This window comes from Panthera tigris, chromosome E1, assembly GCF_018350195.1.
Source record: "Panthera tigris isolate Pti1 chromosome E1, P.tigris_Pti1_mat1.1, whole genome shotgun sequence".
In the NCBI taxonomy this organism is placed as follows: Eukaryota; Metazoa; Chordata; class Mammalia; order Carnivora; family Felidae; genus Panthera; species Panthera tigris.
Genome location: NC_056673.1, coordinates 35,949,663 through 35,962,043, shown reverse-complemented (window position 1 = coordinate 35,962,043; position 12,381 = coordinate 35,949,663). Strand labels below are relative to the sequence as shown.

The 12,381-nt window shown below is 47.8% G+C and overlaps 1 long non-coding RNA gene and 1 other non-coding gene across 3 annotated transcripts; both read left to right on the top strand.

Annotated features, from left to right (window-relative positions):
• The first annotated feature begins 10,798 nt into the window (after nucleotides 1–10,798).
• Nucleotides 10,799–11,888, top strand: LOC122233667. 2 transcript variants are annotated; one of them, XR_006211333.1, is made up of 2 exons: nucleotides 10,799–11,168; nucleotides 11,443–11,888. It is a non-coding gene; the product is annotated as an uncharacterized LOC122233667 (long non-coding RNA). The 2 variants fall into 2 exon arrangements; XR_006211334.1 differs by having other exon boundaries at nucleotides 10,799–11,337.
• Nucleotides 10,831–10,902, top strand: TRNAQ-UUG. The gene has a single exon. It is a non-coding gene; the product is annotated as a tRNA-Gln (tRNA).
• Nucleotides 11,889–12,381: the final 493 nt, after the last annotated feature.

The following is a 12,381-nucleotide window of genomic DNA, read 5'->3' as shown; positions in this document are numbered from 1 at the left end:
GAGATCATGACCTGAGCTGAAGTCAGACGCTTAACCGACTGAGCTACCCAGGCACCCTCTCTTTAATTCTTTTATTTTTTTATTTTTTTTAACGTTTATTTATTTGTGAGACAGAGAGAGACAGAGCATGAATGGGGGAGGGTCAGAGAGAGAGAGACACAGAATCCGAAACAGGCTCCAGGCTCTGAGCTGTCAGCACAGAGCCCGACGCGGGGCTCGAACTCACGGACCGCGAGATCACGACCTGAGCCGAAGTCGGCCGCTTCACCGACTGAGCCACCCAGGCGCCCCTAAATTGGGTTTTTAAATGAGCTTTTGCCCATCATCATTTTGATTTTGCCTTTTAATCTTAATAGATCATTTTGAGCATTTACAAATTTTTTTTAAGATCTCTTTTTTTTTAAAAGCAATCTCCACACCCAGGGCCCAAACCCACAACCCTGGGATCGAGTCAACATGCGCCAGCAACTGAGCAAGCCAGGTACTCCAATTTTGAGTATTTCAGAAGAAAACTCATTTTCAAAACATGAAAAATAATTTTAATTTAAAAATTGTTAACATTGGCTTCAGTTTACCCTTAGGGTAAATTTCTTGCAGTTTGAACACAATCACCTTTTATTTTTTCAATTCCTTGGATTATTGCGACTCAGTGTGCACGTCTATAGATTCCTAAAGAGCATGTGTCAAAATGTAGTCAACACACTGCGTCCTTCATTGAGAAAGTCTTGCCACGAAAAGCATCAGCTCATCTAAAGCAACGGGCCGAAGGATCTAGATGGTTTTAATTCTGATGCAACCTCCTTATCTCAAGGCAGAGAGGTAGCAAAGAGCTCGCAGACCAGACCTCAGGGCATACTTTGGATTAAGGGTTGACAAAATTTTTGCAAAGGACAAGATGGTAATTATTTTAGATTTTGTGAGCCACTTAAGGTCTCTATCACATATTCTTTTTTTTTTTTTCCATAACCCTTTAAAATATAAAAACAATTCTGAGCCTGTGGGGCCAAAACTAAACCATATAGGCTGTCTTCGGTCCATTGGATATAGTTTGTTGACAGTTTAGCACTGTCATTGGCAAAAAAACAAACCAAGACAAAAAACCGAGGTGCCTGGGTGGCTCGGTCAGTTACGTGTCCAGCTTTGGCTCAGGTCGTGATCTCGCAGTTCGTGGGTTCAAGACCCGCATCGGACTCTGTGCTGACGGCTCAGAGCCTGGAGCCTGCTTCCGATTCTGTGTCTCCCTCTCTCTCTGCCCCTCCCCTGCTCGTGCTCTGTCTCTGTCTCTCTCGAACATAAACATTAAAAAAATTAAAAAAAACAAACAAAAAGCCCAAAGTGCCATTGGCTACAAATTACGTGAAAAATGTCGATTATAAAAACATAATTAGTGAATTTCCACAAATTCCAATAATTTGTGGAAACAAAAGCAAGAAAGTTACATTATGTGGCATAAATACATGATAAATTATGAATTATATTCATTATCTATCTACTTTTTCTTTTTTTTAATGCTTATTTATTTTTTGAGTATGTTTATTTATTTTTGAGAGAGAGAGAGTGAGACAGAGCATGAGCAGGGGGTGGCCAGAGAGAGAAGGAGACACAGAATCGGAGGCAGGCTCCAGGCTCCGGGCTGTCAGCACAGAGCCCGACGTGGGGCTCAGCCCCACCAACCGTGAGCGCATGACCTGAGCCGAAACTAAGGGTCGGATGCTTAACCGACTGAGCCACCCGGGGAGCCCCTACAATATTTAAATATTGAGACAGCTATTTAATTTGTCCCAGGCCTGCTTCCAGAAAAATGTCTGCCTTCCTAAGTAAATATTGCATTCAGGCTATAGGAAAACACAGTTGTGTGCTTTCACGGAAATGAGAGCGTCCTGCAACGTCCTTCAGCGGGGACTATTCTGACATGCTGTCCTTGTCGTGGGTATGTTCCAGCCGGGCACATTTTTTCCGCCCCCGTCCCAAGATCTGGAACCGTTTACTCCAGCAGGGAAGAGTAGTTCAAACGGAGCTCTTGTAGGGTGTTTGCCTAAACTGCGAGCCAACTTTCCAGGCGGATCAACTACCCGGAGACTGTGGGACTCCACAGCCTGGTCAAAGTGTATCAGACCAAGACCGTCAGGCTCCTGCACCCACGGCCGGTCAGGCTGCGTCTCTCAGAATTTGAATCGGTCCCGCAAAGCAAGGCTCTCCGGGTGGCCGGACGTCAGATGTCACGCACGCCGGAGCTGCGGACGTGCCCCTTCCGCCGCGTGGACTGAGGGGCTGAGAAGGCCGGCCTGCAGCTAGAAAAAAAAATGCAACGTGTGCTCAAGGAGAAGCTGAAATGAGAGACGCCTGCCAGCCTTCTGGTTCTTTCCCGAGGTCTGGCTACAGTCCTGCCCTGGGATTTTGTGAAACGCTATACCCTTATAATTCTTCCTTTTTGCTTAACCTAATTTGAGTTGGCTCCTGTTACTTATAACCACAGTGTCCTGAATCATACAACCATCCTGTTCTCAAACCAGAAAAGCATAAACGAAAAGTCTTCTCCTTGGGTGGTTTGGAAGCAGAAATCGGGTCACAGACACTAACGGGCACACAGGCCTCCCTCGAGCCTTGAATTTCAGACACGAGCAAGCAACCCGGACCAAAGCAATGACACAAGTCTCCTTCCAGGGCAGTGAAAGAAAGTGAAGTGTCCTTTACAATGAAGTGATGGTGAAGGAGGGCAAAGGTAGTGAAGGAATCCTTCCGGATACTTCTGCGAGACACCAAATGGCAGGGCAAGCCGGTGCAAATAATCGTGTTGGCCTGTAGGGGGAGCTCGAGCCTGCTCTCTCCGTCTTCCCTCTATCCACTGATTCCCAGCGCCTTGCTCAGGAAAATTGCTACAGTAATGACTTTCAGAAAAGAGGAATTTGTTGGCAACCGTGGTACTTGCTTGTTTGTGAGGGTGTGTCCATTTCACGTGGGTAAACGACATGGGGCTGGGAGCTCTCTCCTCCACTCTTAGGAAGGTCCCTCCCCAACTGATTTTGATTTTTAATAGACCAAAACCATATATAAGCCACTACGAAAAGGTTCTCTAAGAGGGCCACCTGGGTGGCTCAGTTGGTCAGGCATCTGACTCTTGATCTCAGCTCACGTCTTGTTCTCAGGGTTGAGAGTTCAAGCCCCGTGTTGGGCCCCATTCAGGCCTCTCGTTGGGCCCCATGCTAGGAGTGGATCCTACTTAAAAAAACAAACAAACAAAAAAAAAAAACGGATTATCTATTAGAATGCTTTTACCGACAAGCACCAGAAACTTGACCCAAGTTGAAACTTGTCTTGAACGGTCTCATATACAGCTTGAAGCCTAGAGATGGGGCAGACCACAGGTGTCCTATGATCGGGAGGGAGATCAGGGAGTCTGAACCCTGGCTGTTCAGACCATCTGGCAACTCCAAGTTCTTCCCTCTCGTAGGAGTCCCCTTTTCCATTATCTTCCATATCCCCGTCTGAGGTCCTTGGGCAGGGTGACCCTTCTGTGGCCTGTCAAAGCTTTAACTGCCCACTCCCTGTTAGGCAGGTGTGCGCCTGCCTGGGACTGGCCCCAGGAGGTAAAACTCATTAGCAGTTATCAGTCAGATTTTTAAGGAAACGGAAATTGCCAGTGAAACCTTGTTAGCTACTCCGTAAAACATAAGAGGTTTTCTGTCATTTCTAGTGGATTCCAGACATCTTGTCTAGATGTAGTCTTTGAGACGGGGAAACTCGTTCTGGTAACCACAGGTCTCTATGCTTCGTTTATCCTCTGGCACTCAGTTAAATGGCTTCTGCCTTGAGGCTATTCAAAATCTTCTGTCATAAGGTACAGAGAGACTATAATCTGCTCTTTGCCCCCAGCTGTTTCCTCTTTGTGAGCAGAAAATATTTATTTTTTAAAATTTTTTTATTAAAAAATTTTTTTTTAATGTTTATTTTATTTTTGAGACAGAGAGAGACAGAGCATGAATGGGGGAGGGTCAGAGAGAGAGGGAGACACAGAATCTGAAACAGGCTCCAGGCTCTGAGCTGTCAGCACAGAGCCTGACACGGGGCGCGAACTCGCGGACCACGAGATCATGACCTGAGCCGAAGTTGGATGCTTAACTGACTGAGCCACCCAGGCGCCTCATGTGAGCAGAAAATATTTCAAACATCACAATGTAGTAGGCTGGTCTTTTGCTCAAACGGGTCTCCTGCGAAGTCTCTGGTCTCTGTTGGTGCTTTCTCTCGGGGTCGAGAATTTAGCTTTCCCCCGCCCTGCAAGGCTCCAAATTATAGGATTGCCAGCAAGCTTGGATGGTATGCCACCCTTAAAAGAAACATGTTACACCTGCTTGAAAACAGGGCGCCTTCAGCCTGAAACTTGTCTTCCTTTACAGGGCCATCCTAAAAGCTACCGCATGAAGTCACTAACGGATACTGACATCCTGATTTTTCCTGCCAGTTCCCATTCTCAACACTCTTGATAAGCACATAGTCTGTGCTGAGGACACTAGCAAGTTTCAGGCACACCAGTCTTCCAGAGGTCACCGTCTCTACCCCTTCTCTTCCGCTCTTCAGTTAAGGTTTGTGCCTTTTACTTTATGTAAATAATATCTCAATAAAATATCATTAAAAAAATTAGACATATATACTATTATGGAACAATCCTCAAGATGTGGTGCTAAATGAGTAAAACAGAGTACAGAACAGCGTTTCCACTTCTCAAAAGAAAAGGAGGGGCGCCTGGGTGGCTCAGTCGGTTGAGCATCCGACTTCGGCTCAGGTCATGATCTCACAGCTTGTGAGTTCGAGCCCCGCGTCAGGCTCTGTGCTGATGGCTCAGAGCCCGGAGCCTCTTCAGATTCTGTGTCTTTCTGTCTCTCTCTGCCCCTCTCCTGCTCACATTCTGTCTCTCTCTCTCAAAAATAAACATTAAAAATTTAAAAAAAAGAAAAGAAAAGGAGTATGGGGTGTCTGGCTGGCTCAGTCAGTAGAGTTTATGACTTGATCTCAGAGACATGAGTTCATGCCCCACGTTGGACACAGAACTTACTTAAAAAAAAAAAAAAAAGGAAAGAAGTATGCATATTCACGTATATTTGTATAAGAATAAAATATCTCTAGGGGCACCTGGGTGGCTCAGTCGGTTAAGTGTCAGACTTTGGCTCAGGTCATGATCTCATGGTTTGTGAGTTCAAGCCCCATGTCGGGCTCTGCGCTGACCGCTTGGAGCCTGGAGCCCGCTGCGGATTCTGTGTCTCCCTCTCTCAATGCCCCTCCCCACTTGTGCTCTGTCTCTCAAAAATAAATAAAAGTAAAAATAAATAAATAAATAAAATGTCTCCAGAAGAATATCAGAAGTTGCCTCTGAGAGCAGAAAATTATAGTGAAGAAGTTTTATCTGTGCATTTACTTTTGAATTTTATATTGTGCTCGTGTATTACCCATGTAAATATTTTAAGCTTTTTAAGGAAAGAAACAAGGTTTTTAGGTAACCTGTCATTATTATGTTAAGTGCAAAAGCGGAACATGAAATTGTACAGTGAAGATTATGTAGAAATGCATTTTAAAAAAGGAAATGAAAAAAAAATCCAATGTCAAAGGTGCTTGTCGGCTCAGCTGGGAGAGTGTGGGGGCTCTTGATCTCGGGGTTATGGGTTTGAGCCCCACATTGGATGGAGAGATTACTAAAGAAAATAAATAAAAAACAAACAAATAAATAAAAGGGCTTGTTGGAATTGTAATTATTTTCAAATCTTTCGCCATCCTTATCAAAATAACACCCGCCATCTTCACAGAGTCTAGAACGAACAATCCTAAAATGTGTATGGAACCAGAAAAGACCCCGAATAGCCAAAGCAATCATAAAAAAGAAAACCAAAGCCGGAGGCATCACAATTCCGGACTTCAAGCTGCATTACAAAGCTGTAATCATTAAGACAGTATGGTACTGACACAAAAACAGATACTCAGATCAATGGAACAAGAATAGAGAACCCAGAAATGGACTCACAAATGTATGGTCAACTAATCTTTGACAAAGCGGGAAAGAGTATCCACTGGAAAAAAGACAGTCTCTTCAACAGATGGTGTTGGGGAAACTGGACGGCAACATGCAGAAGAACGAAGCCGGACCACTTTCTTGTAACACACACAAAAATAAACTCAAAATGGTTGAAAGACCTACAGGGGAGGCAGGAAGCCATCAAAATCCTTGAGGAGAAAACGGGCCACAACCTCTTTGACCGTGGCCGCAGCAACTTCTTACTTGGCATGTCTCCAGAGGCAAGGAAAATAAAAGCAAAAATGTACTATTGGGACCTCATCAAGATAAAAAGCTTCTGCACGGCGAAGGAAACAATCAGCAAAACTAAAAGGCAACCGGCAGAATGGGAGAAGATATTTGCAATTGACATATCAGATCAAGGGTTAGTATCCAAGATCTATAAAGAATTTATCAAACTCAACACTCAAAAAGCAAATAATCCAGTGGAGAGATGGGCAAAAGACATGAATAGACACTTTCCCAAAGAAGACATCCAGATGACTAACAGACACATGAAAAGATGCTCAACATCACTCATCATCAGGGAAAATACAAATCAAAACCACAATGAGATATCGCCTCGCACCTGTCAGAATGGCTCACATTCACAACTCAGGCAACGACAGATGTTGGCGAGGATGCGGAGAAAGAGGATCTCTTTTGCATTGTTGGTGGGAGTGCAAGCTGGGGCAGCCGCTCTGGAAAACAGTATGGAGCCTCCTCAAAAAGTCAACAATAGAACTACCCTATGACTCAGCAATCGCACTGCAAGGTATTTATCCGAAGGATACAGGAGTGCTGATTCGAAGGGACACATGCACCCCCATGTTTATAGCAGCGCTATCGACAATGGCCAAAGTATGGAAAGAGCCCAGATGTTCACTGATGGATGAATGGATAAAGAAGACGTAAAAAAAAAAAAAAAAAAAGAAAAAAGAAAATGTGGCGTATATATACAATGGAATATTATTCGGCCATAAAAAGAATGAAATCTTGCCATTTGCAACAATGTGGATGGAACTAGAGGGTGCTGAAATCGTTATTACTCTGTATGTTAACTAACTTTGATTTAAATTTAAATAAATAAATAAGTAAATAAATAAATATCTTTCTACTTGGGGTGCCTGGGTGGCTCAGGTGGTTAAGCATCGAACTTTAAAAAAAAAATTTTTTTTTTAACGTTTATTTATTTTTGAGACAGAGCACGAACGGGGGAGGGTCAGAGAGAGGGAGACACAGAATCTGAAACAGGCTCCAGGCTCTGAGCTGTCAGCACAGAGCCCAACGTGGGGCTTGAACTCACGGACCTCGAGATCATGACCTGAGCTGAAGTCAGCCGCTCAACCCACCGAGCCACCCAGGCGCCCCAAGCATCAAACTTTTGATTCCGCCTCAGGTCAGGATTTCACAGTTCTTGCGATCCAGCCCCGCGCTGGGCTCTGCGCTGACAGCACGGATCTTGCTTGGGATTCTCGCTCTCCCTCTCTGCCCCTACCCCGCTTGCATCCGTGTGCCTTCTCTCTCTCAAAATAAATAAACATTTAAAAATCTTTCCACTTTAACTGCCTTTTCTACAGTTTCCATTAGAAATGCTTTACCTTTTTTAAATTTAAAGGATTGTTTTTAAATGTTTATTTTTGAGAGAGAGAGAGAGAGAGAGAGAACGTTGAGAGAGGGAGACACAGATCCGAAGCAGGCTCCAGGCTCCAAGATGTCGGCACAGAGCCCGACGCGGGACTCGAACCCACAAGCCATGCGACAATGACCTGAGCCAAAGTCGGACACTTAACTGACTGAGCCACCCAGGCGCCCCTACCTTTTCTTTTTTTAAGTTTCTTTCTTTATTTTGACAGAGACAGAGACTGCGTGAGTGGGGGAGGGGCAGAGAGAGAAGGAGAGAGGGAAAATCCCAAGCAGGCTCCGCACTGTCAGCCCAGAGTCCAACATGGGGGTCGAACTCACGAAAGCACGAGATCATGACCTGAGCCAAAACCAAGAGCCAGACGATTAAGCGACGGAGCCACCCAGGCTCCCCATAGAAATGCTTTACCTTTAAAATCTGAAATGATAAGGTAATTATTTTAAAAAGAGAAAGTGAAAACATTCGAGAAAAGGATAAAATGTGGATGCTGCTTTGTTCACAGAAAGTAAGCAGCCAGATTACCCCATCAGAGCCTCAGGAACGCGAGGCCCAGAGCAGGGGGCTGGGCAGGAGGCTCAGAGACTCAGGGCATCACGGGTCACCTTGCACGAGGTGGCACTTAAACGGCTTGTCTGACATAGCTGGGGCTCCCAAGGCAAAGTAGGGGATTCGTGGCAGATGTCACCTATCCTGGGCGCAAGGACACAGAGAGTCTATTCTCCAAGCCTTCACGAGATGCCGTGTTTGGGGGGTCACGCATGATGCATTTACGTTAAAAGAAACTAGTTATGCTGGGGCAGGGAGATTACATATCGTCTCTGTTTTCTCTGGTGTCTCAAAAAGAACAAATGTGATGTTAAAGGAAATGTAGCTTCTTCCTCCCCAGTTCTCCTGGGCCCTCCCGAGGGGGTTCTGTGAACGTGTTTGGTATGGCACTAGCCACATTTAAAAACCAGCAAGTCCTGGACCCTGCCCCCCAAAGAGTTCACAGTCCAACCCAGGGGAAGGGGGGGGGGGAGGGAACATGGGAGAGACTGAGCCACAGAACACAAGTACCTATCATCCCAGCAAGTAATGACACAAGCTGTAAGGGAGATGATGCTTTTCTGCCACTTGACGAATTCACGAGTGGGGATTTCAGCGAGGGTGTCTGGCTGGTAAAAGTTTTCAAGCTGAGGAGGTGGAGGGAAGCGGAAAAGAAGTAGGGAATAGGAGGAGGGTGAAGTCCTCCCGCCGGACAGAAGGAACCATCTCCTGTCCACTTCCAAAGGGTATAATCGCAACTCTTTAGGGTTTCTATAGTAGCTTTTGAAAAATTAATTCCAGTACACGTTCACCGGTACAGAAGGAAATAGATGGGAAACCAGAGATGCCAAAGTCCTTTGATATTTAGTCAATTCGATATTGTCGCTCCAGCCTAATAAAGAGACACCCTTATCTCACCATAGAAACTCAACGGGAGTTTGGTTCGTTCCTCAAAATGGAAGATCTTTAATGTTTCTTCTGACAATATACAAGAGTTATATTTGTTCAAGGAATACAGAAAATCGTAAACTAGGAGAAAAGAGCCTCATCAATTTATTCCCCAGGGCTGTCTGTCAACAGCAGACCTTTTTGGATCTGGGCTCAGCAGATTTTTGACCCAATGCAACACAAAAGGATTCTGGGTAACTTACACAGGAAAGGTACTTTGCTGGAAGGAAGTCAGATAGCTCTTAGCATCAGAGAAGCAAACTCAGGAAAATGGACAAGAACCAAGGGGAACTAGGCAACCAGGAACGGCCCCAAGGTCAGAACCCTGGGCTGTCTCAGGCGCCACTTCTGGGGCCAGTGGGCATGGCTGCTACCACTGACCCCGAGGCACTGGGTGTCACAGCAACTGCCAGCTACAGGCCAAGTTCTAAAACGTCCCCGTTTCTGGGCATCCGTCCCTTTGGATTCTAAGTCCAGCAGAGCAAGCTAAGTACACACTCACTGTCACTCTGGAGAGCGAGTGTATCTGTCTTGGAGCACAGCCGTGCTATCAGCCAGACCCACACAAGGCTGGATCCCTCAAGACAGGCAGTCAGATGACACAGGGCAAATCAATCAGTGGCAAATGTCTGTCACACACACACACGGACACAGCTTTTCTGCTTCTATGTAAGTGGGCATTCTACACACGAATTAGTAAATAGATTTTTGTTTGGGTTGGGTTTGTTGAGGCCTGTCGCTCTTTTCATGTCAATACAACAAATCAAAATAATGCAACAAACCAAAACGATGTCAATGCAATAAAAACGCATCCCCCCAATACCTGCACAGCATTCATCGTACAGAAGCTGTCAATATCTACTAAACCGATTTTCAACTGACGGACATTTCTCTTCTGCTCTTTCCCATGATGAACATCACCGCCGAGAACACCCCCGAACACTCCGCCGCACCGGTCTTAAAGTAGTCCTTTAAGGATAAAGTTAACAGAAGTGAAACCGCTGAGCCAAAGGTTCTAAAAGGCTATTCAAAAGTTGACGCGAAAAAGCCCAGGAGCCAGTCTGCCTCCCGCGGACCCCAGATCCACAGGTTGAAAGGAACCACCGCCGCCCCCACGGGGGTCCCGCCGAGCAGGACGCGGAAGCGCCTGATCCCGGGTTCCGCCGTCGCCCCCGAGTTCCGGTAGGAACCCCGGGCTCGCGTGCGCGCCCGGGCTTTGAACCGCCGTCCCGCCCCGTGCCGGGCCGCTTCCCTCCCCGCTCGGCCACCGTGGCCCGGGCAGAGGGCGCCCCGTGGAAATAAATAAATAAACAAGCCCGCAGCCCAGGCAGCGTGCGCCAGGCTTTCCGCTCGGGGCAGGGGCCGAAGCCGCCCCGCCCCGCCTTCTCCGCCCCCCAGCCCGCCGTTCTTCCGGCTTCCCGGGGGCGCACGTCAGGACCCCCGGAGGAGAGCAGAGGAGCAGGAAGAGCGGCGGCAAGAGATGACACCGCGGGACTCGCAACGTCGGGGGCCGCGGAAGCCCTTGCTGGTCCGCTTCCGCCCGCCCGAGCGGTCTCGGGCCCGGAGCTCAGGGCCCAGGCCGGGAGAAGCGGGCGTCCGCCGTCCCTCCCGGCAGGCAGCTCCGCGCGCCATGTGGCTTGAGAAGCCTCCCGGCCGCCTAAAGCAGCCAGCAGGTCCCATGGTGTAATGGTTAGCACTCTGGACTTTGAATCCAGCGATCCGAGTTCAAATCTCGGTGGGACCTCACCAAACCTTTTGGTTTCGCAATTTCTGTTTTGAGGACTGCTGGCGGCGGCGGCCACCTCGGGCGGGGTCGCTACCCCCGTGACCTAGGGGATCGCGGTTTAGGGTCCCTCCCCCTCTCGTTTCACTGCCGGCCTGAGGGTCGCAGTGCGCATGCGTCAGAGTCCGGGCGGAAAAGTGGTGGTGGTTGACCGAATGTGCCTTTACCCTGGAGGGGACGGCGGGGAAACCCGAGGGACCCTGGGAGCCTGCTTCGGGAGGCAGCCTGTGGGTCTAGGGGGACACCCCACCCCTACTCCCCCAGCCAAAGCTCCTGGGAATCCTAATTCCTATCGGCTAATGTGCAGTGTGCGCTCAATCACTGCTTTGTAAACCTGGAATGAAATGCCGGGCGGTGGCGAGGGACGCGGGAAGCAGTAACGGGCTGGGAAGTAGGGTGTGTGTTTGGGGCCAGTCTGCCTGGGAGTCGGTCACAGAGTGAAGCGGGTCTGATTGGTTGTCTGTTACTCAGGCAGTGAAGTTGTCCGTGTTTGCTCATCAGGCCGTGCCAGCGGGTCAGAGGATCTCCGCCGGCGGTTTCTCCCCATATGGATGGGGTGTTTCTCCCTCAGACGGTTAGAACCTCAACCAACAGGACTGAGCACGTCTATTGGCGAATCTGTCCGGGATCGGTATTTTGGGCGCCGGCCAGACGCGCGGGATTTGCAGCAAAGGGTGTGCCTCCGGGATGGAAGGGAAGAGACGCGCCTGGAGTGTTGTCTGCTTCGAATTGTATCTGGGTTTTGAGAGCTGCGTGGCCCTCTGGGATGAGAGACGACGGAGCCCAATGACGCATTTGTGATCTCCCTACAGGGTGATTGGCACTGTGGCTGTCCGCGGCCGCCCCTTGGGAGGGTGCCATGGAAACAGAGGATCCTTGCCCTGCTCGCTGCCCTGAGCACCTCTCCTCCCCACCCCTCCCGCACACTGCATAAACGTTTGAATGGATTTGTGTGTATGAGCGATCCCGGCCTCAAAAATATCTAGGTATGAGAGGTGGGAGGGCTTACTCTACCAGATATTAAAACTTACTATCATCAACTATAAACTGTAGGAATTCAGATAGTGTGGTACAGGTGCAGGAGAGACAAGCATCCCAGTGGAACAGAATAAAGGGCCCAGATACAGCCCCACACGTACTTGGACAAGTGATTCAAGACAAAGGTAGGACAACAGAGCAGCAGGGAAAAGAATCTACGTTTCAATAAATGATTCCGGGGGAATTGGGCGTCCACATGGAAAAATAATGAAATCAAATTCCTCCCAACTTACACTAAACACATCAATACATTCCAGGTTTAACGGGAGAGGAAAAGCAGTAAAGCTTTTGGAAGAGAACAAAGACTATCTTCATAACCTTAGGGTAGGGAAAGTCCTCTTAAACAAGACACAAATATTTCTAAAAGCTTAATATATGTCACCATATTAATATGATGCTCTA